Here is a 26,884-nt window from a genome sequence, read left to right as displayed (position 1 = left end):
ACCACAGCGCCCCTGACGGGACGCCTTGACTCGCTCGCTTTCAAGAACGCCAAGCAAGCAACAATAAATTTTGTTAACTTACAAAATTAAACTCTTGTATAATAATTTGAATAAATTAATTATCAAGAACTGACTAAAGTGTTTACTCATCGTTTAAAATACAGAACAATTACCCGAAGCTAAGCAAGGAGGCATTGTTCAATCCAGGGACATATTTCGGTTCTCTTACTAAATTCAAAAAGTACTCGAGTTTTCCCTTTTTTAAAGTCTATATTTCTTATTATTTCTTTCTTATCTAAGTTCATATTACAGACAAATTTTTGGATCTTAAGAAACTGTTTGTGCTATTTTTATTCGTTCTTTAATTTCTAGTAATTGGTTCTATCTTATTGGTGTTCTTTCTCAGCTTCTCAAATATTTATATTTTGTTACTCATTTTATTATCTATTATTAGATTTTCTAAGACATTTCCCCGTTTAGTTATTATCGTAAATTTAGTTTTTTTAGGTTCATTTTTAAAACAGTCTTTGTATATGGCGGTCAGGAATAGCGGAATATGTTTTAACTTTCCCCATATACTCGGTGTATGTTACTTCAGAAAACTTATTTTTATCAAAAAAATGATTACATAAAAGACAAAAGCCTTACGCCATAATTGTTGCGTTTTTTAAATGGAACATCTGTGAATTTTATGGAACATTTATGGATTTTATGACCAATTATGTGTTTTGTAATAAGATCTTAGAAAAAATTAGTTTTTTTAAATAAACGTGACAGTACACCACACCTTTTTTTTACAGTTTGCTTATATATTATAGTACACCTATAACACAACGTGTAGATAAATCAATGAAACTAAGAGATCAATTTTTGAGAACGTCAACAGAACTTAAAATGTCCATTATGACAGTTTACTTAAAATTTACGTTTTCTAGACTAAAAATATAGAGACAATCAATGACTCTTTAAAAAATCTTAAGCCCAACAATATATGAGTCAACCTCGGTACATTGCATGTAAGTACGTATGTACTCAGTTTCTAGCTCAAAAATATATGACAAAATGTTTGCTCTAAAAACTAATTTAAACCGGTAAAAATACGTGTACTAAAGAACCTAAATTAATATTAAATTTTGGAAATTATGTGCGTAGCCTTTGCTTCGCGTTTTTAAAATAATTATTGTAACGTGTTGCCGTTCGTTAGGTGTTTACCTGCACACACTTAATACAATGAACTAAAAATTCCTATTTAGACTACATTTATTGTTATTTATGTCGATAATTTTGAAATAAGGGAGAAAAGCCGTTATCAAGGTTAATTAAATTAAATTAAATTAAAAATATGAAAAAAATACTCATCTTTTCCAATTTCTCGTATGCATATTAGTTTAATAAACTGTTCTTAAATTAAGTTTTTTTTTCTTTTTTTTCAAATTATCAATCAAACATCAAATTATAAAAAAAAGTATTCTAAATATTCTTGGATTAAGAACAAAATTTACACAATCTGCAGACGAGAAATTGGAAAAGATAAGTATTTTTTTCATATTTTTAATTTAATTTAATTTACCTTGATAATAGTAGTAGATATAACTACCGAAACGTTGATTCAAATTAGGTATTTTTATTAAATAAATAGGTTTTTCTCATCGTTTTCAAGTTCAATATTCATAATAAAGTTAGGTGGGATATTGAAAAGAATAAATGAGCTCAGAGATCAATAGATTAAACCTCAACTCCCGGGTATATAAAAAAATCTATTATACCTCAAGTAAATTATTGTGTTTAAGACTTATTGAGCTTACAATAAATGGTTAATAAATGAAAGGTTTCGTTAAAAATTTAAGTTCATATATCTTTTAAATACGTGAATAAGTCTATTTTCTTCTTCTTTTCAATATTTTAGCTTATGAAATCGTATTTTCTAAATTAATTTTTACTATAAAAGACTTAATATCCAACTAAATAAGTAACTCATCATGAATTCGTCACAACAATACAGATTTTACTTAAATAAATATAATGTCTGTTAAAGTAAATAAAATGTAATTAATGTAGCCGATTGTATTTGCATTGCTTGTTATTACATTTTTAATATAAAACATTCTTAATACACACAAGTGATATCTTATTTATTTATTTATCTAGGCCTTACGAAAAAACTATTTTTTTGTTAGAAAACGAAACCGATTATAATAACTCAATACCCCCAAATACACAAGATATGCTAAAAATAAAAAGATTCGATTTAACATGCTTATTTTAATTTTTTTTAGCAGCATCCCGGTTAATTCAAGGGATACCGCAATATTCCGGTCCGTCTAAACACTGCTCCATCGGCGACCTAAGCACCCCGCCACCAAAACTGGTTCAGAAGTTATTAAAAATTACCACATACATAACCCTAAAGCGCTCTTACTAACTTTACAATAATATTATTAATTAATTAATTATTAATATACCCTTATAAATTAATCAATACACGCTTATTGCGTAAAAATATAATATACGTATGCACTTGAGGTTAATATTAACATTTGCAGTGCTCGCAAATAACCATAAAATGTTACGCCAATAGGTGAATCACGGTCATGGGGTTAATTACCTATGGGCTGGTGAACTAGATCGAATACAGGGTGTCCTGGTTTCTTCCGAAGAGACCATGTCAAATCCCTGTTAATCCATGAATATTTTTTTAGTATCCCGGTTGTTCCATGGATAGCAAACACCTCATCATTATTCTCACTTCACTACAATATTTATCTGCACATATATTCACTATAATAATTTAAGCCACATACTAAAATTGCCACAACTTAAAATAAATGTTAAACTAAAATAGTGATCCTAAACAACATACTATGAAAAATAAACAAAATGAAAACAATAAAAAACAATTTGGCAAAGGCAACAAAAATCCTAGGATATATGTGCCCTAACCAGCCTTTTAAAAATGTTTACAGAATCACAGTCTCTTATGCTTGTTGGTAATCTATTAAAATCTTGTAAGCCTCTCTGTAGGACAGAATTTAACATATGGTTAGAGTTACACCTATCGATCAGTATAAATATGTTATAGTTTCGAGTTTGATAATGGTGAGCATCTCTAAATAACTTCACCTTCTTACAAATATATGATGGTAACATATTATTTTTAACTTTATACAAAAAAACATAGATGCTAAACATAATTTTTTGCTTAACAGACAACATATTCAGGACGTTATGCATCATTACGATTGGTGTATATCTATTGCATTTCAAAATAGTTCTCATTACTTTGTTCTGTACAAGCTGCAACTGTTCAATTTTAACGTTTGGTAAATTCTATAAAATTGTTGAGCAAAATACAAGATGTGGAGCTGCAATGCTATTATACAATAATAATTTTGTAGCGATTGATAATTGTTTTCCCACTCTTGCGATGAAACCAATTTTTTTGGAAATTTTTCTAGTTATGTAATCAGCATGCGCATAAACATTTAAGTTACAATCAAATATTACTCCTAAATATTTAATTTGATTCTTATATTCTCTTTTTATTATTTACCACAATGTAAATATCTTTCACATTGATGTGCATTAATTTGCTCTTTTTCCCAAATAAACAAAATTTCGATTTTGATGTGTTTAGACAAAGACTATTACTGCAAAACCATTTAAATAAATTAGATAAATCATTATTGACAATTATTTGCATTTCATTTAGATCCCTCTCGATTAAATAAAAAATCATAGTGTCGTCAGCAAAAAACTCTATTTTACAATCATTTATAACATTAAAGATATCATTAATATATAATAGAAATAACAGGGGACTTAAAACAGTTGAATCTCCACAATTGTTCAATTCAATCAGTATTGTCTAGCAGGCAGCAGTCAGAGAATGTCTTGTGTGAAGAAAAATATCATAGCAATTTGTCCTCATCCATTCTGTGAATAATTTAGGGAATCAATAGCTGAACTATCCTTTTGTTTTGTTTTCATGCATTATTCCTTATTAGGGGAAAAGACTTTTGGTACTTACCTTAGGATTGGAAGTGTTCTAGGAAATATAAGAACTAATTGTGTTAATTTATTTCCCATATTTTATTAAGAGAAAACAAACACAATAAACATTATAGATGTTTTAAAAGTAAACATGTCACTGTCACTTTCTTACAGATTATGTTTGACATTCAAATTTTGGACATCGAGGTTTCAGTCAGACTACGGCAAGTCAGGGTAGCTGCATGTATTGCAACAAATTTAAAATTTTATTTCCTTAATGATGTCTCACCAATAAAGCTTTCCTATTAAATTAAGTGATGTGTATGGTGAATCATTGATTTTTTTTTAAATATTTACTGAGTTTCTTGATGAGAATCTTTAATGTGCCGCGAATAGTCCGTGTGCCGGTGTTGCTTGCATTGTCACATGTCATGCATGTTTAAGTCGCAAAATTTTATGTGGAAAGAGTCATAAAAATATTCTAAGCGATATTTAATCATTCCATTAAATAAATAAATGTTTTAAACATATTTTTTTAAACTTATACATTTGGTTCATAAAATTTGACTTCAGACGCCCACGTACTATTTTGTTAGACATCTGATCTCAGTCCCAGACACTCAAGCGTGAAAAGTTGCACAGGTCCGGCCTTAAAATTTATTTGTATTTAAAATTTTATTATTCGGGATTTTTGGGTTTAGTTTTATAAAGCTAGAAATTCAGGATAGTTAATACCAAGATTATATTTAATTTAAGGATAAGATTTAAGTACGTAAAATCAATTAAACCAAAAATTTTAATTTAATAAGTTTAGTTTTGAGCGCCATCAGTGGGGTGTTTATAATAAGTGATGAGAGAATAGGTGGTACAAATTACAAGTCCCATTTATTCTGTGGATTAAGGCATTAAAGATTTACTTTTTGACATTAAAGGGTAAAATGTTTTGGTTTGTCTTCAAATTTTATATATTTCCTTTTTTTGGGAGTTATTTTTATTTGGTGGTTATTATTAACGGGGATTTTGGCTGCCACATTCAATGTCCTTTATTATTGTTTTTTTTTTTAATTAATACATATTATGATAATAACTTACTTATGAAAACTTCATCTCTATATTTAGTACCAACATCTTTTCAGAAAAAGTAATTATGTAGTCAGAAAAGTGGAAGTATATTCTTGAAAATAAACGTTTACATTAAACATCATCTAGCTGTCTATATCTCGACACAAGTTTTACTTATAAAAAAAAACACACTTTGCATCCTGAATGTAATATTTATTAATTTGTTTACCTCATAGTTAGTTATTGTTCATAATAGGAAATATTAGATGAAAATTAACAAAAATAAATGCTTATACTAAAAACTAAAAATCTTATACCAAACACTACATTTTAAATATACTGGATCCTAAAATTAGAGTGAGAATACTTTTATAAATTTAACCACTCATTTGAATCTGGCCCAAAGAGTTAATACAATTTTCTAAGCTCTGTTGTTTGTTTTGCCTTTGTTCTTTAGCAGTTTCTTCCATTAAGGAAGGAAACAGTTTCTCTGTTGCCGCTATGGATTCCAATTTCATCTGGCACTTAAGCATATGGATACTAAAACAGATTTAAAAAGTGTGCACGAGAAGCAGAGATAATTTTTAAATTTTATTAATAATAATAAATATTTACAATAATTTTTTTTTAAATACATTTGAAGTCAGATGTAACATAGCCTTTTTTATTCCAGTGAAATATGAAAGAAATAGTCTTGCCTTTCTGGGAAAGAACAAGTGTGGCAGTAACTGTAAAAAAAATAATTAGACTGGTTTTATACCGTCTGTGTAAGACAAATCATGGACAAAAAACTGTAAAAAACAAAATTTAAACTTGTCTTAATAAAAACAGTGTTTTTCTTACCATAGCAAAAAAGGATTTTTTTCCAGGGAATGGAGGAAATAGCAGACTTTATTGTGTCGCAGAAAGACAACAGGGACAGTAAGCTGTAAAAATCAAAATTTTAAATTTGTTTAATTAATAAAAATATGGTTTTCTTACTATGGCAAAAAAGGGACCTTTTTCCAGAGAATGAAAATCATAAATGTATCATACATGTTTCGTCAAAATAATATATGGATTTTTCTTCCTCCCAATATTTTTTAATTTTCTCCAAATATTCTATACGTTACCTGACAATTCCAATACAGCAGCTCTTTTGTTAACCATCTTAAACTTAAATCCCAGTTTTATTAGGTATCTCCGCAAGGTTGAGACCGAGAAATGGTTGTCTCTTACCAATAAGGTGTCCTTAACTATCTCTATGGTCAGAACTTCATTGTTTTTGTATTTAGAATTCTTTCATTGCTTTTCTTTGTCTGCTTCCTCAACACTAGAAAATGAACTATCAGAACTATGTGAGTTTAAATGACTGTCCAGATTACTCTTGTTGTTTTCATCACAAATGTTATTGTCTGTCTTGTGCACCCACGGTCTCCATAAGCCCACACACTTTCCTCTTCATTTGAAAAATTGTCCTGCCTATTTTCCCAGGGTCGAAACATTTTAAGGTCTTTAGGTATAATACCAAACAAATCCACAAACACAAATAAAAAAACATACTTCCTCACAGTAAAAACTGCAATACGAATACAGACCAAATTCTAAATCTCCATTTTCATCTCCGTGTAAAAAAGCAAAACCCAGCAAATAGTAACCTCACATGCCTCCCCTCCCAACTATTAAAGGCGATAGACCCATCCTTAAGATCTCTTTAAAAACACGACGAAAGTATTACAAAAACAGCCCAAAATTTTATTTGGGTACGGCCCCGTAATCCTCAAAATCAGTGGGATAGAGAGAGATACACAATCACTTGCACAGCCTGAAGTAGGAATCGCCAGATCGCAGTCGCAGGTGTTTTATCTTTGTTTAATAGAATATTTATTTTGTAAGATGCTTGGATTTTAGTCCGCGGTAAATTTTTTATATTATTTTCTTTCTAAAAATGGACATTTTCGAAAGAAAAATAAAAAATAGTATAAAACATAGGGTTTTATGTATATTTAAAATGATTGTCTATTGATGAGTATTGAAGGGAGGATTGACTGACGGTGATAGATTGTCACTTCCTGGTTTTTCATTCTTGCGGGAAAGCGAAGTGCGAATATTAAGAAATGTGGGATTGAAGTTATCGGCTAGAATTTAGGATTAAATTTTACCTATTTTATTTATTTTATAAATCTGCTAAAGTAGTGCGATTTATTTGATCTACAATGTTTTGAGGTATTTTCCGAGCATAATATTTTTGGAAAATTCTCTTCGAGAGATTTCATTTTCGTAAATCGACTTTATGTCGTTTCAATCTTCTTCACCTGCGTCATCTAATTGAAAATTCTGTTAATTCACGGTAAGTGTATTTTATTTCAAATTGTATATAGGGATGTATTATAGGGGTTATTTGTTTCTTAGATTTTTTTTATTTGTGCTATATTGCGACCATTTCCATCGCATCGAATTTTCCTTGCAAATTTTTCCTGGGAGTTGTTACACTCAGAGAGTACGGAGCATGAGGCAGTCCATTAACCTGAACCTAAGGGATGGCAATTTTCGCAAAGTATGTAAATATTGTTTACTTTCTAATTAATAATTCTTTCCTGTCAATTTTAATCATTGGACAATTAAATTAGTTTCGTAAAGTGATAAGTTTCATAAGACTAATTATCTTTGTGAAGTGTGAAATTCTTGTAGTTTAAATTAAAATAAAATGTTCTATATTTATTTCTCTGCGAAGTAAATATATTAAGTAATTTGTTAGCTTCCCGCAATTACGTTAAGTAATTCAAACTTATAAATATAATTTCAATCAATATTTAATTGATATAAGAATTACATTTTAATCATTCTCAAGTCTTTTTGAAAAGAAATCTATCGCACTTCTAAATCACAAGCTAAGGACGCTTATTAGTTCATTCTTTAACTATTTAGCTGAAGATAATAACTGCTTAAGAAACTTAAGGGTAAGTACCCTCCTCCTGATTGTAAAAAAATAACTAATTATTATTTTGAAATTTACAATAACAATTTGGATTGTCGGACATATCTCATGGACCTGGAGTTTAGTGGAGTATCTCATGCCCAGCTGAGTTAGGAGTTACAAGGTTGAGAGGAATTACTTTGGTAAGGTTATCCTTTTCTTCAGTATTGACCTGGGTATTATTAGGGATTGCATTAATTACCAACACGATCATTACTGCATCAACTCAGGTAGCTACATAATTTAGCATTGAATATTATATATCATAACTCAATCTATATATTTTCGTTTTATATTTCTGGCGCCCAAGTAAAATTGAACCCGTTTTAAAATTTAAAAAAAAAGCAGGCTCTAAATAATAATAGTAACATATCAGGCTTCTGAAATTTCTTTCGCTAGTAAGCTTATTTCTTATAATGACCGGAAAGCTCAGAGTAACAGTAAACTCTTGGAAATCAATTCTACTTTTCTGACTAGTCTCTTTTGTGGACCGATTCTTGACATTGGAAGTTTTTGAGAGTCATTTCGAACTTTCTATACCTTCCAATAAAATATCTTTATGATTATATATAATTTAGTACATACATTTATCCAGCAAATTACATTATCCTAAGGGGTTAGGAATAACTTCCGTGGGATTCTGGAAGTTCTTAATAAGTGTTGGAGTCTGGGAAGGTCTGGAGCTTTGGAAGTCCTAAATCCTAGGTAGGGTATTTGTGGATTCCGGGGAAAGTTTGACAGACTGGGAAGATTCATATTTAAACATCTTTTCAAATTTCTTTGGGCTTAAATGGTATGGATAATTTTGCTTAAAAGTTTGGTACTTCCATTCAATTTGTTATATTAGCTTCAATCAGAACTTTATTTTATTAACTAAATTACATTTTAAAGGTAAATTTTCAATTTACGAGATGTCTTTAAAATTGCATCTAGATACACTTAACAAAGAAGAATTTGAGTATGAAATTAAACTCAGAGGTGCTTTCCATCTGGAACCGTAAAAGAACTTATAATTACATTGAAAGAACTTATTAAACTGCAAGAAGAGGGTCATAGTTTTAAATTAAGTCACGATTTGAATCCTAAAGAAGAATTAGAAATCTGTAAAGTCAAAATTTTAAAAATTAAATAGTTTTTAAATAAAGAATTTAGTTCCACTCTTATTAGAAAATTAGAAACCAAACTTGCTCACATATTAGTTAGAATTGAACATATTTCTTCAAAGGAAGCCACTGAAAGGGCTGAGGTTTCGCAACTGCTTTCGGAATCTTTGCAGTGCCTAGCAAATTTTGAAAACAAACAGGAGTCTTTTAACAGGAAAAGTAAGCAATCAAATCCGGTTGATGTTGATTTTCACATAGGAACAAAGTGCTAATAACTCTATACCAAATAAGAAGGATCAAAGTAATTTAACCACAGATCAAAAAACTCAGCAAATGACTACTACTTCATTAAATAATGTTAATATTGCTAAGTCGTGATTGCGAAACATTATGCACGCATTTTAAAGAAGAATTTTTACCAAGAGATTTTAATGACAAAGTATGGGAACAAATTAAGTTAAGAACTTAGGGGACAGGGAGAATATTGCAATTTATGTAGATGAATAACCTATATAAATAATCTATTTACTTGTCTTACTGTACCGGTGGAAGATTCAATTAAACTTAAAATCATTAGGAAAAATATATTACCTTACTATCAAAGTCAACTCTTGTTAGAGTAAATTAGATGTAAATTTTGTGAATGAACTAGTAAGATTGTGTCGAAGAATTGAAGACAATCGCAGAGACCTTTTAAATTTTATTCTACCACCTTCATGTAAAAACATAGTTGAAACTGACTTGACATATCAAGTGATATGACAGAGAGGAAAAATTGTCTAAAAAGAAATTAGATAATATTGAGATTAAAAAAGTTTGTTTTCAAAATGGATATAAATCATATAATTCAGACTTTAATAGTGACACAGAAAGTGATTCGATTAAAGAGGGAGCAAAGTCTCAAAATAAAAGAATGTCAGATTTGTTTGAACAGAAGAATGAGAGATGGTAGTAGTGAAATTAGAGAATGTTCTTTGGATAAACGAAAGGGAAAATATAAAAGTACGGGTGATCATAGAAGTAGAAGAGATTATGTAAATAAAGGGAGTAGAAATGTTAAGCATAGAGTAAATAGTGTTGAGAGTGATCATAAGAGAAAAGATTATAGAAAAGCTTCAAGGGAAAAAGATTTTTCTAGGGATAGACGAAATATGTCAAGAGGTAGAGATCTATCAGGGAATAGATATAGAAATAGGGATTTTTCTAGAGATATGATTAATAAAAGGGATTATTCAAGGAATAGATTTAATCGGGATTTAAGTAGAGGTAGGCATAATTACAACTATTCTAGAGATAATAATTATCCTGGAAATAGAGAATATGTAAATAGAGATTATAGACAGGGTGCATCTGATTGTTCAAGAACTAGCTGTAATAGGGATCAATATATATGTTATAAGTGCCAAGGCCTTAATCATGTTGCACGTTTTGGTACCAAAAATTCGGAAAACTCAAGCAGAAACTGATGTTAGACCGTAATCGTGTTTCGAATGTTGATAAGACGGACAAATTTATTTAACAAAATTATGTTTATTTTTTACAGAATGAACTAGACTTTTATGAGAGTCACAGCAAACCTATTTTGTCTTATCTGTTCTCTCAGGTTGAACAAAATGAGTTTCCTTATATCACAGTCTTGGTCTATGGAACAAAAAATCAATGGATTATTAGATTCAGGTTCCAATAGAGTTTTTCTAGGTTTGAAGGATTACAATATTCTTTTATATTTGGGAATTAAACTTCTAGAAATAAATAAAAATTGTCAAGTTGCAAATGGTGAATTAATTGAATGCATTGGTTTTATGACTGTTCGAATCCAACTGCATTTTTAATTGCTATGTAATGCCATAACTGAGACATACTCTTGTTTTGGGAACTGCATTTTGGATAAAGATTGGAATTGTTCCAGATTTTAGAAAAGGGTAATGGTATTTTGGTACTAATGAACAAAATTTTAATATTAATTCGGTTCAGTCTGACTACTTTGAATCTGTTAAAAATGTTGAATTAGGATGTACTGATCTAGTAGAGCATGAAATTATTACTAGTAGCACACCAATAAGATTACGTTATTACCTTGTAAGCCCACAAATGCAACAGAAAATCGACGAAGAGGCTTCTGGACATAATAAGAATAGAACTAGAATAATAAGAATAAAGATATAATAAGAATAAGAACGTAAATGGACATAATAGAAAAAAGTGATTGTCCATGGTCATCACTTGTACTTATGGTACCTAAAAGCGATGGTTCTTATAGATTTTGTATTGATTTTCGTCGTTTAAATGCTCTTACTGAGAAAAATGCATATCCGTTACCTATTATAAATTCAATCTTAGATAGATTAGGAAATGCTAGGTACTTGACAACTTAAGATTTTAAAACAGCTTATTACCAAGTTAAAATAGCAGATAATTCAAAAAAAATATACTGCCTTTAAAATACCTATATAGGTCATTTTATGTTTAAAAGATTACCATTTGGTCTTACTAATGCACCTGCTACTTTTCAATCACTAATTGATAAGGTCTTTGGACCTGAACTGGAGCCTTTTTTATTTAAATTTATTGATGATTTGGTAATAGTGACACCAGATTTTGATAGTCATATTCGCATTTTAAGTTTTCAAACGTTTAAAATCAGCCAATGATTAAGGGTCAAATAAAGATAAATGTAAATTTTGTAGATGTGAGTTGAAGTATGTAGGTTATGTTGTTAATAGGTCAGGTTTATCTGTAGATTCTGAAAAGGTGAGTGCTATTGTTGATATAGTAGCACCACGCTCACCTAAACAGGTGCGATCTTTCTTAGGCATGGTTTTATATTACAGAAGATTTGTACCTTGTTTATCAGAAATGGTCGTTCACTAATTCCACTAATTATTCTAACCAAAAAGAAGACTAAATTTAACTGAATGCTCTGAAGAAATGAAACTAAAGACACCTGAATGTCAGCATGCATTTGAAAAGTTTAAAAATGCACTTGTTACTGCACTAATTTTAACTTGTACTCCATTGTGATGCAAGTTCTTATGGACTTGGTGCTCTTCTTACTCAGGAATATAATGGCAAATGTAATGTAATATGTTATCTCTCTAGAACTTTAAATAAGCATGAAATGAAATACTCTGTAACAGAAAAGGAATTACTTTTTGTAATATGAACCATAGAAGAGTTAAGATGTTATTTAGAACTGAGTTTACAGTTATCACAGATCATAGCAGTTTAATTTGGTTAAATAACTTAAACAACCTACAAGGACGTTTAGGTCGTTGGACATTGCCCTTACAACAATATCGCTTCAACATTATTCATAAACGTATAGAGGTATTCTATATACCGTACCAGATTGTTTATCTAGTTTTACTTTAGGTTTAGATACAGTTAATTTAATAAATCCAGTAAAAATTAATAATTCAGAAAGTAATAAAGATTTAAGCCATTTTGAAAATAAATGTAGTTGGTATAAGAAAATGTACAGTAAAGTATTAGAAAAACCTTTAAAGTATCCTCTTTGGCGAATAAGTTCTAAGAATATTTTGTATAAATATGTAAATAAGAATAATTATTATGAACCGTTTGACAAGTGGAAGATTGTTTTGCCTAACTCTGAAAGATCAAAAATTTTATATGGATGTCATAATAACCGAAAATCTGGACACCTTGGAATATATAAAACTTATCATAAAATTCTTAATAAGTATTATTGGCCTAAATTAGATGTAGTTAATTATATTAGCAAATGTAAAGTTTGTGCGGAACAAAAACCTGAGCAAAAGAAAATTGCGGGTTTAATGGGATCAAAACCCAATATCACAAGGTGTTGGCAGTATATTTCAACTGATCTGATGGGTCCTTTGCCAAGAAGTACAGCTGGTCACAGATTTATGCTAGTTGTTGATTATTTTAGCAAATTCACATTAGTTTTTCCTTTAAGAACCGCTACAGCTAAAAAAGTTGCTAAATTCATAGAAGATAATGTCTTCATGCTTTATGGTATTCCAGAACTTTTAAGATCTGATAATGGAGGTCAGTATAAATGAAAAGAATTTGAAAACTTATTAAAAGATTACAACATTACTTTCTAACTAATCTACTTTATAATCCATCACCCAATTTTACTGGAAGATACAATACTGAAAGAACAATGATTCGTTCCTTTATTGATAGTTACCAAAAACGTTGGGATGAATTTCTTCCAAAGTTATCTTGTGCCTTAAGAACATCTAAGTCAGAAGTCACTAAAAACACTCCTTACTTTATTAATTTTGGGTATGAGATGGTAACAGATGGAAATTACTTTAAAAAAATAAGGAAAAAATAATCTATCGAAAGCGATGATTATCAAAATGTACCTCATAATCTTAATGAATTGGAAGAAACTAACAATAGGGTAAGAGAAAAATCTAATAAACCTAAAGAAATTCATAATATTGTAGAAAATCAATTAAAACAAGCTCATGAAAGATCAACACATAATTTATACTTACACCAGTATAATTTAAAGAGGTATTGACCCTCTGTCTGTATTGTATGGAAAAAGGAATCTTTCAGACAAAAGTAAAAATTGTTCGGCTAAGTTAGATAAAAAGTTTTCAGGTCTTTATAAAATAGCAAAAAAATTAGGTGTAAATACAATTCTGATTGATTCTAAACTGATTTAGCGTATTTTAATAATTCTAAAATAAAATAAAGTTTTATCTAAATATATCTCTCATCACTCGTCAGTTAACGCATCAACTTCTATAATTCTGCAAATTACTTCAAATTGAAATATCGCAGTATCATCTGAAATATATCAGGTTTAAATTTACCGCCATACGCCATCCAAGATGGTTGCCCCCGTCTTTGTCAACAACGTCAATGGAATTTCTGTCTGTTCATTAGACAACTGTGCTATGCTGTATTAGTGCATTTCTCTATATTTGTGTTCTGTGGTTTGTAGGGTTTTAAAAAACATATTGACCGAAGCGTTTCTTAGCATTTTTTCCTGTCGGTTTTAGATCGTGGGACTTTATGGAAGTATTGCAATCGATCGCTTAAGTCTCGTATGTATTTAGATTTTAAAGATTTATTATAGATAGTTTCGGAAGGTCTAGAGGAGATATTCCCAAAAATAAATTTAAATTGAACTCTTGTTTAATTTTTGCTGTTATAACAAATAACAGCATATATGTGGAAAGGCTGGCTGTTTAAATTTTCGGATAGGTTAGCCCGAATAATTTCTCTTAAAGTGGTATGGAATCTTTCGATTAAGCTATTCGATTAAGGATGGCTTACATTAGAAATTATTGTCAATTTCATATTTCATAAAGTTCGCAAAGATCCTTCGTAAGGGTATTATAAAATTCATGGCCATAATCAGCATGGATCCTTAAGGAGGGGCCATAATGTTGAAAGAATAGTAGAATGTTAATTGCCGTTTTGGCATTTCTGTAACCTAAAGGATATACTTGCGTGAATTTAGTGAATTCGTCTCTTATGGTGCATATGCGTTTTTTTCCTGCGATGGTAATGGTTTATGATTTGAGATATTTTGTCACAGGTCAGGGGTTTTAATGATATTTTGACAAAATTTTATTTTAATGTGTTTATCGGCGCAAACGTATGATAAAATGTCTAAAATAGGCAATTTTCGACGTAATAGATGAGTGACATATCAAATTTATTCTGTCCTGTATAGACGACGTAAAACAAATACTGTACTACTATTTCAGGGTTAAAAGTAAGGGAAGTTATTGTAATTAATTTAGTTTTTTAACAGATTTACTAGAAAATATATTAATCTAATTTGCTTCTAGTTTGTATTAGAGGGTCAATATTCTGTTTTAGAGTAATTAATTAATGCGTTTATTTCATATAGATGGGCAAAATTATTATATTCTTTAGTTATTTTTTCATTGTCCACTACTATTACGTTTAATTTTTCATCAGCGCTTAGTGATGCGTTAGATTAGTCTTCGTTTAAAGCAAAAATTGTTTTTTTTTCTTAATTTCAGCAACCTTGGAAATGGTTAATTTTAATTCTAAGAAAGAGCGTTCGTATTTTTAGTTACTTTTCCGGGTTTGTGAATGATTTTGTACGGACGAAATTACTTCACTGCCTACACGGTTCCAAGAAGTTCTTTTTCAATAGTGGAATATTTTGTTTCCGCACTGCATAGTTCTTGACGCAAAGGCAATGGTTAAGTCTTTGTCAACAGAGCCTTGAGATCCGTGGTTAGTACGAATGATTTGTCAAAATTTGGGTATAATAAAAACGTACATCTTTTTGGAGTATTCTCGTAAATGGTTTGGAAATTTTGGCGAAATTTGGCATAAATCGCCGATAATAGTTAGTGAGTCCAAGAAAGGACTTAATTTCTTTTAAAGATTATAATTCTGGAAAATTTTTAATGCGTTTAATTTTTTTGAGATAGGGCTTTACTCTATCTTATGTTTAATTGTCCAAGATTAGCTTCTTCCTTTCTGAAGGACTTACATTTGTCGGATTGGATTTTTCTAAGCGTTTGGAAACATGAGCTAGTCGAGTAAAATGTTCGTGAATAGTGGATGAGTAAGCTATTATATCGTTCATGTAGAAAATACAGCATTCATTTAAAATACCAAGCAGGATATTGTCCATGACCTGTCCAATGTTGTTTTCGGGGTGTCTTTTGGATTGATTTCTATCTGGTGGAATCAATACTGTGGTCAAATGTGGTGAAGTAATGACAGATTCCAAATTGATGAAGTAAATTGGATATGTTGGGTAGTGGGTATTTATTATCCCCAGTAGTCTCATTAAGTTTCCTCTAATCAGTGAGTCTAATCAATGACTACTCTCCACTTCTGTTTTAAAAGCTGTTTTTTAATTCCTCTTTATGGATGTAACGGTCTCTGTAGGACTTATAATAGGATATGAATGTCGCCAATGTCGAAAAAATTTATACTTTTGGGGATAACATAAGTATTGACTAATAATGTAAAAAATTCACCATTTTTATTTACGTGAACCAAAGCATTAGGAATGTGACCTTTTTTGATTTCATATCTAGAAAAAATTAAAAGACAAATTTAAGAGATTATATTTTGTTTAAATTTTATAAATAATTTTAATTTTTTTAAAAGTGTTCATTTTAAATTCTGTGGTTATCTCGATTTTGTTCTTATCAGAACTTTTTATACAAAGAAATTTTTATACATACCTGCATAAATATGTAGTATTCCTAATAAAATCAATTTTGAAGCATTTTAGGTTTTTTTATGGAGGCCCGAGACGTGCTAAAATATGGTTTTTAAAATTTATTTCTAAACGAAGCAAGATACGAAAAAAAATTAAGAGACAAAAAAGTTTAATTTTTAGATGCTTTATTTAAAAAAAATATCATACTTACAAAAAATGTACCGGGCAATATTTTTTTTACAAAAAAATCATCCGACTTAGCCTGTGGGCACGCCCCTGAAATTTCTAGGCCAGATGTGAGATTTCCAAAAAATACCATACACAGTGACTAACAAAATGTAAAGATTTCAACAAATTCGGTAAATGCGTTTATGAGATATTAAAAAAAATCGATTTAAAAAAAGTTTAACACCCTGTATCTCGAAAATGAAGCATTTCCGAACATATGTTTATATGAACTTTTTTACTTAAAAAATTACAAGAAATCACCCCTTATGTAGCACAAGTCATCACTTATGTTACACCCTGTATAGTGAGAATTTTAGTGTTAACTGCTAAAAGCGGATTTATTAAAAAATATCCGGGAAATTCAGTGACGGGTCGAAATCGTCTAGATTCAATACCTGAATTTAGTTTTGGATTTCTGGCATTTCTGACTGGTTTTCGGATTCGTGGGTCATATTGGACGTGGTGTCCGGTGGATGGTTTTGACTGGATAGGGATCGAAAATTTTTATGGTAATTCTGCAGTTTAGCGGTTTTTAGCAGCATTATTATTTGTATTGTTGTTATTGTGTTCAATAAATTTAAAATTAAATTACAAGCAACTAGTCAATACTTACATAAAATTTTTGGTCAGAATATTACTATAAATTATTTTATCTTTTCTAAGTTATTTATTGATTAATGGATAATCAATAGGAATCGTATCGTAAAGTAATCATCTAGCTGATCATCTTGGTCTCTACGCCGATTTAACTACCAGGTGTTCCTTCCGTAGTTCCTCGTGAGTGATCATGTCACAATTCTTTGGCATTCTTGATTGGCTCTTTTGCTGTTAAAGGATAGAGACCCACCGTCACTAGTTAAGAATACGTTGCTAGAATATACATCTTATTCTAGCAACGTTTTCCAGGTTCTACTAATATAACAACTGCGCCAATTGTTATATTATTTTTTTTGAAAATCACCTTAAAAAAATACTTTTATAATTATAAGTTGTAAAATAAAATGTACAGAATAAAGGTCTAAATACTAATTAATATCTAAATAGTAATATCCCTCAAAGCTTGGTTTCGTTTCTATTTATCGGTTTCTCATTATGCCGATTTAATGGATACTGGCATCTTGGTTGACCATGGGTGTCTGGGTTTCTGCTGACTGATGGCGGCAATCTCTTATCTGCTTTAAGGTGGACGTTATTTGATCCCATGAGAACCAAGGTGACTTTGTTAGATGTGACTGTTATTGTGGGAAATGAGATATAATATATATGTGTATATGATTTCGGTTTATGTAAATATTATTTTCCAACTATTTCAATATCATCTTTAAGCCAAGCTTTTTAATGATGTTTCGTGACATTTTCATCGTTAACTCAATAGTAATCGCAGCAATTAATCGACCCAGAACCAGCAGTAGTATTGTTTCGTTAACCTTTACATCTATTATTAGAATGCTATAGGACTTCGCTGTAAAACAAAAACATTTTTTAATGCAATTCTTACGTGTAATTAAGAGTGCTATTACTGAGACTTGGCTAAATGATGGATTTTATAATTTTAAATTATTTCCTAATAAATACACAATATACCGGTGCGATAGAAACTCAGTATGGTTTCTATCGATAAATGACAATAGAGGGAGTTGTTTTGGTATTTAAATAAACTATTCCTATTATTATCCTTAATCTGGTTCTTCTTAAAATTTAGATAATACTGATAATTTCAAAAAATTTAAGTTTGGATTGGTTGCTTGATCCTGTTCGTGATCCCTTATGTTTTTTTTTTGCGCTTCTCTGGTTGCCCTGCCCTAAAAAAGTAAGAGAAGCAGAAACACGTGTCGGCAGGTTCCATCTTTACTTGTTCTGCCTCCCGTTTTACGGAGTATCCCAATAAACATATTTTTTTTGCTATTTAATTCCTATCTTTAATTTTTTGAAACTTGACTACCTATGTGATACAACCTTAACTCGACTCGAGTTAAGGTTGTATCACATAGGTAGCTTATGCTTCCTTGGTGTGGTTGCTGTATCCGGTTTTGCTCCAAAACCGGAGTTAATAGAGCTAATTATACAAATTGGTTTAGAGATAACTATTTAACTATATTACAACTATATTATAGACTCAATTAATATTTAATAATCTTTTATTATAAATCTGTTTTTCAAGGCTAAATGTGCGTCTTAGAAACCAGTAGTCAGTAGGTCATGCGCACTGAACTTTTACCAATTTACAAAACCATTAACCTAAGTAAGGGGTAGTAGCAGTAAAGTACAGAAATCGACACGTGTCATAATTTTCAATAGTTAGTTTAGAAAATTAGCATGTGCTTCTGAAACTAACCAAAACACTTCTATTGACTTGCACTACTGACTTGAAGGCTCATCTCTGAAGACCTATATATTGTGAACAAAGTGAATAATTTTATTTGGTTCACCGGTCGCTTTTTTTAAATTTAATTATTATATAGCATTATTACAGTGTGTTGTGCCGTCAGGTGGGACATAGGAATATTGGCTTTCCTAATTATTTTAAAGAAAACCAGTCAGTTGGCTGGCATACCTGTGAATACGAGGCAATACAAATTTTCGTTTTGAAAAAAATACTTTTGGCTGTTACTCTGAAACGGACAAACCAAAAATAATTAAAGTTATTTTGTTAGTTGCAGATTTTAGTGTTCTTTAAATTATTCTAATATATTTTTCTTTAAAATAATTAAAGAAGCCAATATTTGACCCTATTCAAAATGACATGTAATTTCCTATGTCCCACTTGGCCGTGCAACACCCTGTATAGCATAATTTATTATACAGTCTAATTGATATTTATATTTTATATATTCTGAACTCCTAAAGCTGAAACAGTAGAGATAACAGTACAAGGTAAAGCTTATAAATTCTGGATTGTGTGTAGTAAGTTAAACAGTTTGAAAAATCCCTATAATATATTACTTAATAACATTAGAAAATATATACCGTTTGGAAGTTCAATTGTCAAAGAATAGCTTTTACAAATTTTAGTCTTTGGCGTTAATCCAAGCCGTTTGTGGTAAAAGAACTGCATTTTCTCGTGCCGTTCAACCTCGTAGCAGGATAAGCCTGCCAGTAGCGCCTATTCAGCACCCAGCATTTTCAAAGTAAATGTAGCTGAGAAATCGGTGAAGAATGACCGATCTTAATAGATCATAGCCCCTTTATTGTCCTCGCCTCTCTTTTCCGCTTTTCCTACCCGATTAACGGTTTTTAAAAAATGTCTGTTTTCTTTCGTTATTTTATTAATGGCTTTTCCAGAGAATAGAGGTATATAAATTTACAGCCGTGGTTATTTTGGGTAATAGAATAAAAAATGTGAATGGTTAATAGTTTCATTATTTTTTTTTAAGGATTAGGAAATCCTCGGGAATAAAAACTGTTAACTGGTCAGACTGGTTAGTAAAGACGGATGCAGTTGTAAACAAAACATGGCTAATTTTAATTATAAAATACACAGTGGCATGTGCAATTTTATACAATCATAATTTATCAGTAAACATACTAAAGAATACCAACTGAAATAGAACCCCCTGCCACTAAATATAGTATTAATTTAATTCAATATTAGTCAATATCTAAACCCAATAAAAGCTCAAGTCCAGTATTAGCCAGGCTCAAACGATTCGCGTATTATTTGTCACCTAAAAATACTTTCCATTTTGTATGAGTAGGTTACGTAGACAATTATTTGGCAATTGTGTTTTTTCCACTGCCTGTCGGCAAAAATACTACTTGTCAAAAGAAACATAATTATTTATATTTGTGACGAGTCTCAGACTTGTTAGGCAGTCACACGCTTCGATAAGTGGATACGTTATTAAGCCTCGTTTTCACGGTGACAGTTTTCGCAATAGTTGCTATCATGATAGTGACTGTCACATAAACTATCGCGAACTATCACCATGTACATAATCCGATAGTAGCTATCATGCTGTTGCTATATTACTTTCGTACTCTCTCCCTTGCCTAGATAGTACGGCGAAACTTTTATTATAAGTTGTTGTTTGGATAAAAATTGCACGTGGCATGTGATTTTTGCAATAAATATTAAAAATAACTGTAAAAACTGCAAAGAAATTTAGAATGAGCTATAGACAATTTGACATAATACATTTTTTAAAAGAATATGATAGGTTACCATGTTTATAGAAAAAAAGCTCTCACGATTTTAAAAACAGACGGAAGAAGGAGCATGCTGAGGAAATTCTGCTGCCCTTATCAGGACTTTCTACATTAAAAGAAATAAGGCAGAAAATTAGAAGCATACGATGTATATCAGGAAGTGGCTAAAATAAAGAAGTCTATGGTAACAGGAACGGGAGCCGGTAATGTGTACGTACAAATCAAAACTTGTATGGTTTTCCGCAGCTAATTTGTTAAGACATAATTTTGAAAAAAACAAGTCAGGATCTAATTTGGTAAGTTTTATTTTTCCTTTATTTTATGCAAACAACAGCAGCTATCGCAGCAATTAACTTGTTTAATTAAACTCTTGTTATTGGTTACTATCGTGATATTTTTGTATATGTGTAGACAGCTCAATTTCATGATAGAACCGTTGATTAAATATTTGGGAAGATACGCAATCCTGTGTTAAAAAGTGTACCCGGTCGACTATCGGATTGCCGTTCAGTTTCGTACAACGTGTGGTGCTGCCGCGAAGCATCAAATCTAGGAACGATTTATTTTGCCAATAAATATTTTTATGATGTAGATAGCTATCTAGCTGATTAGGCAGTGTATAGAGTATAATAACTTTTTTAACGATGTAAGGTCACTTTACTTTTGACTATTTTAACTTTTTTTGTAATATATAGTATAGGTGGATATTTTTGAATTTAAGTTATCTAGGTAGTTAGTAATATTTCTTTTGTGACGAAATCCATTCACTTTGTGTTTTTTTTTTTTTTTTTTGGATAATAAAAGTTTTGATTTTGATTTTTTTTTTTGATTTAGCTGCGTAGACTTGGCTTCTTTGAGTCAGGTTTTCAACGACGCTGGAATCTCCGGTTTCGCGGCCGTGTTGGATATTTTTTTAAGACATGGGATGATGCCGCCAACTATGTTTTTATTATTTTTTTTTTAACATAAAACAAACACAGTGGTTTCACTTAGGTGGTCAAGTGATGAGTGATCTACTTAAGGGTGAAGACATTGAAATTTCTTAAAAGTTAAATTTTATAAACAAATAATTATTTACAAGTTTTTGAGACAAAAATTAATACAAAAATATATATATAAAGAGCTATTTTAACAAAATTACCAACAAAGTTTAATACAAGTTATAATTCCAACAACAAACATTATGTTTTCTCCATTTTGTGTTCAAGAGGATCAAGTTTTTAAATAAAAAGCCTCTTGCACTTAATTAACTAAAAACTAATATTCAAAAAATATGTGGAACAAATTTTAAGATATAAGCAGGTTTCACGTAATACAAAGAATAATTGAAATAATTCATAAGACTTAATACCTATGGTAATATAACTTCTTGGACAATAATTTTGTGTAAAAATTAACCCATTTTGTCATGTGATTCAATATCTGAAAAATTGTGCAGCGTAGTGAGATCTGTAAAGTAAGGGGTTTTGAGTGAGGATGTTAATAGAAATAGAAAATAGGCTACATCTTAAGTTTTAAGCGACACATATTTATTAAATGAATAAATTATTGTGACCACTTTTTCTCGCCTATACGATGACACCATTAAATTTAAAATACGGCGTTCTGTCTTTAAAGAGCCATCATCAACTTCGTTTTTCTTTTTCGGCGCTATATTGACCATTTGCAGTTTTGAATAGCCCTTTTAATTACCTTTTTAATAAGGTTTCTTGTATTTCGAATGAGGATTTAGGGTCACCCCTATAATATTATATACCTATCTCTGTATCGCTGTTTAAAGTTTTAAAATAAAAAGCTGTTTAAAATTTTAAAATTACAATACACCACCCATAAGAAAAACCAACCACTATAATGGAAAATGTATATAGGGTGACCCCTTTGGACAGGCTGAAATACATTCCTGGACTTTTCTACCATTAAATTACATTAAGATCACACCCCTTTAATTTTAAAAGAATCTATCTAAGTAACCTTTGAATTTTTTGTTATCTTCAAAACAGTTTGTCAAGCTATTAATCAACCGTGAAATTATATAAAAAAGTATTTAAAGGGATGAGTTGTAAATGAAGTATTAACGAGAATTAAAGGATATTTATATTTATTATATATTTAAAGGATAGTTATATTTTGTTCATACCTTTAATTTAATTTAACTTTTACCTTCATAACAGTAGTAGATAGAACTACCAAAACGTTGGTTCAAATTAGGTATTTTTATTTAAAAAGTAGGTCTTCTCGTTGTTTTTATCGTTTTCAATTTTAATATTCATAACAAAGTTAGGTAGGATATTGAAAAAAAACGAGCTCAGAGATTAATAGATTAAACCTCAGCTCCTAGGTATATTAAAAAAATCTATTATACCTTAAGTAAATTATTGTATTTAAAACTTATTGAACTTAAATTAAATTAAGTATAACGAAAGATATCCTTAAAGATTTACGTTCATATTTCTTTTAAATACGTGAATAAGTGTATTTTCTTCTTCTTTTCAATTTTTGAGCCTGTGAGATAGTATTTTCTAAATTGATTTTTGCCATAAGTGACGTAATACCCAATAAAATAAGTAACTCTTAACAGATCTAAGTAATAAAATACAGTGAAAACTATTTTTGCGTGATTACTTAATTGAAAATTAAGACTTCTCTCACTTAGGGTGTGAATGAGACTTATCTAATTCATGGCACCCTATTTAATATTTAAAAATTTTTTTTCTATGATTATAATACAAAAAAAAAAAACGCAAATGGGGTATCACTGTTTTGTGAATATGATTTTCTATTGAAATACGTGCTACCATTTCAAGTGACCCATATAAAATAAGAAAGTTAGTGTCACACAGAAAATAACTGAATGTTAAAATATCCTCTTATTGAAGATTACTTACCGTTCCAAAATTTGGGAAATCCGCCTTATGCAGCATCGTTTGTCTGCCACTTATATAAATGTAGTCTTTATTAAAGTGTTTTTCACAAATAAGTCTATTTTTTAGTAAAACCTCATCCGTAACATATATTTCCTGGTTTCCACAATTATTTATCCATTTAGCGAGTATTTCTGGCTTTTTTAAAGGGAACTTAAAAAAACTTATAATATTGTTTCTCCTTTTCTTGTCACGTTACTGCATCCACGATAAACGCAAATATTCATTTTAAGTGACGACCTATTGACAAGTTTTATTTAAAAGCAAGCAAAATAAATCTGGTCAATTAAAAGTATTTAAAAATAATAAAGGAAATTCAAATTTAATAATCTAGGTGTATGCGAAAACTCTTAAGCCTGTTCGTCCGCTCCCCAGACAATGAAATGATTGATACACGAGATTTTTAAATGAGACCGGGGCGCGCTTCTTGTTGCGCCATCTATCCGCCAGCCGCTTTTAGTGGTACGATTTTGCCCGTAAGGTTGCGCATCTTCCCATATTCTCAATCAACGATAGACCTATCGAGTTTGCTATCATTAGAGCACTTTCACGAGAGTACTATCACTAAGTAATGACCAACTAAGTAATAATAGAAATTCTGGATCTATATGAGAAAGTTCTGATCTGATATTTTCTTCCAAACACTCACAACATAAATATCGCATCGAAGTACAAAGCAAAGAATTAAAGGAAAAAGGAGTATTGAATGTTCAATAAAAAATTATAAAAAAAGAATGGCAACATTTTGAACTTAAATAGCCCTAGAAGAAAAAATCTAATGGGGTTATATCCGGCGACCTTGGTGGCCATTCAATTGGTTTTTTTCGTCCGATCCATCTGTTAAGAAACGTTGCATCAGGAAATTATGGAACGGCGATTCTTAGGGACATGAGGATTATTCTCCGTGTTTGAAGTGTATTATATACAGTGCTTTTATTCTTAATCCACCCTTAATAACTTTCCACCCTTAATCCACAACTACACAATCCACCCTTAATAACTTTCCTAAAAAAAAATTTAAAAAAAACCCGTCAAATTAGATAATTTGAAGTGTTTTTAAATTAGAAAACGTTTAATTATGCATTTACTGAAGTTCTGTCAATCACTTGCTCACCTCCAGCTAACCTCACTTTAATATGTGAAATGGGAACCCCCATCGTGTGATACATCAAACGATGATACAAGGAGCGTAAAATTCTCTATTCAACGGTACCAAAAAAAATGAAATCGGTAAATGTGTAAGCAAATAGTTAGCGAAAATGTCTAGAAATAATGAATATTTTATTTACGCCAAACTTTGGTATGTCAAATGACTACCCCATGGTGTGATACATTATTTTAAAGGGCATTCATTATGCTATCAATGGTTGTAAAAAAAAAATTGATTGACCAAAAAGCAATTAAAGTGTAAATCGGTAGGGTAGAAAAACAAATTTAATTAGTTTAACAAATTTATTTTATTAAATGTTCAAAATGCGCGCCGTTATTAGCAAGACAATAAAAAAGCCTATTTTCAAACTCCTTACGAACATTGGCAAGGGTCTGCCCGCTAATTTCTCTGCATTCTTGAAATATTCTATTTTTTAAATTCTCAATACTCTCAGGTGGGGTTTTATAAACTTTGCTTTTTAAGTAGCCCCAAAGAAAAAATTCTAGTGGGGTTAGGTCCGGAGACCGCGCAGGCCATTCGATTGCACCACGTCTGCCAATCCACTTTTCTCGAAAATATTCATCAAGCCACTCTCGTCTCTATTTTCATATTTTTTCTTATTGCAAATCGATCCCGTCTCTTTAAATTTTCGTATCAATTCTAATACGTATTTATGGCTCACGTTTTTATCTTGATACCTTTCATTAAATGCTCTCGCGGTTCTGCGAGCACACCGATCTTGAGCTCCATAAAGGAAAATTATTTCTATTCTTTCGGCTAGCGTATACACCATTTTATTAACTCACTGTTTTAACTAAAATTGAAAAATTGCACGCGTCAAACTGACAGTTTTAACAATAATAAATCGCCTCCTTTTTAAACGCCTTAAAAATGTAAGGTATTGCAGTGTTTTGTACTGTACTGTCTAAATGTACTGTTTGTTACCACACATTTTAACTTCTAAATTGCTTGTATTTTTTTTGATGATCTATTATAAAAAATGTAAGAATTTTAAAATGATGTAGGTACCACACTAAAAGTATTCATTTAAAATACCAAAGTTTGGCGTAAATAAAATATTCATTATTTCTAGACATTTTCGCTAACTATTTGCTTACACATTCACCGATTTCATTTTTTTTAATACCGTTGAAAAGAGAATTTTACGCTACTTACTAAGATGTATCACACGATGGGGGTTCCCTTTTGACATATTAATGTGAGGTTAGCTGGAGGTGAGGAGGTGATTGACAGAACTTCAGTAAATGCATAATTAAACGTCCCCCTGTATATCTAATTTGACGTGTTTTTTTTTTTGTTTTTTTTTTAAGAAAGTTATTAAGGGTGGAGTGTTTTGAAATGAAAGCACTGTATAGTAGCTGCAGTAGTGTAGTAGTAGTATATGTAAAAAGTATTCAAAGCATAATCAGATACTTTTTTTGATATAGAGGTTTTCTTTGTTCCCTGCATTTTGATTCAATTTTACTAACACTGGATCTAGTAATTGCAGGACCATCAGCATGAGTTGGCTTACATAGATTACAGACTTTTTTTATGTACACAACCGGTCTCCAAAACCAATCATCATGAGTATTTATTAATTCGTAAACAATAATAAGGTCTACTTACTTTTTAATAAATCACATAAAAAATTACTGTTGGCGTCACATTTTCTACTTGAGTCACTCTGTAATCAAAATGTTCATTGTAAAGGCCGCATTGAATCCAATGGATAACAAATTAGACATTAGTTGCAATAAATCGAGAATAAATTTTTATGTTTCAATTTCATATGTTTGGTTGGTCTGTTACGTCATATTATGACAAACTATTGACTCTAGACATATGGTTTGTTATACAAAAAGTGTTCAATATATATTCTGGAACTGTAAAACGTCATAATATATAGGGTGTTCTATATGAAAGATTTATTTCTACTTGAGGCACCTTGTACAGATATTTTTTATTTTAAAAAACGCGCAAGTGACAATACTTACCGATGTGTTCAAAAAATAAAAGAAGAAAAAATACATTAATTTTAAATGAATTTTTTCTTTTCATCGATGAACTAATGAACTGTATATATATTTTACACTTTAAAAATAAGAGAATTAATATATAGTATATCATGTGCAAGTATAAAAAAAAACTTAATAAATAAAG

General features: G+C 30.3%; 1 long non-coding RNA gene across 1 annotated transcript; it reads right to left on the bottom strand.

The window, feature by feature from the left end:
* Window positions 1-3,740: 3,740 nt before the first annotated feature.
* On the bottom strand, window positions 3,741-4,131 carry LOC126740940 (uncharacterized). The gene is made up of 2 exons (XR_007662067.1): window positions 4,028-4,131; window positions 3,741-3,933 (listed from the first exon to the last, which is right to left on the bottom strand). It is a non-coding gene; the product is annotated as an uncharacterized LOC126740940 (long non-coding RNA).
* Between the last annotated feature and the right edge of the window lie 22,753 nt (window positions 4,132-26,884).

The sequence above is a fragment of the Anthonomus grandis genome, chromosome 10, assembly GCF_022605725.1.
Source record: "Anthonomus grandis grandis chromosome 10, icAntGran1.3, whole genome shotgun sequence".
In the NCBI taxonomy this organism is placed as follows: domain Eukaryota; kingdom Metazoa; phylum Arthropoda; class Insecta; order Coleoptera; family Curculionidae; genus Anthonomus; species Anthonomus grandis.
This window is presented reverse-complemented; position numbering and strand designations above follow the sequence as displayed.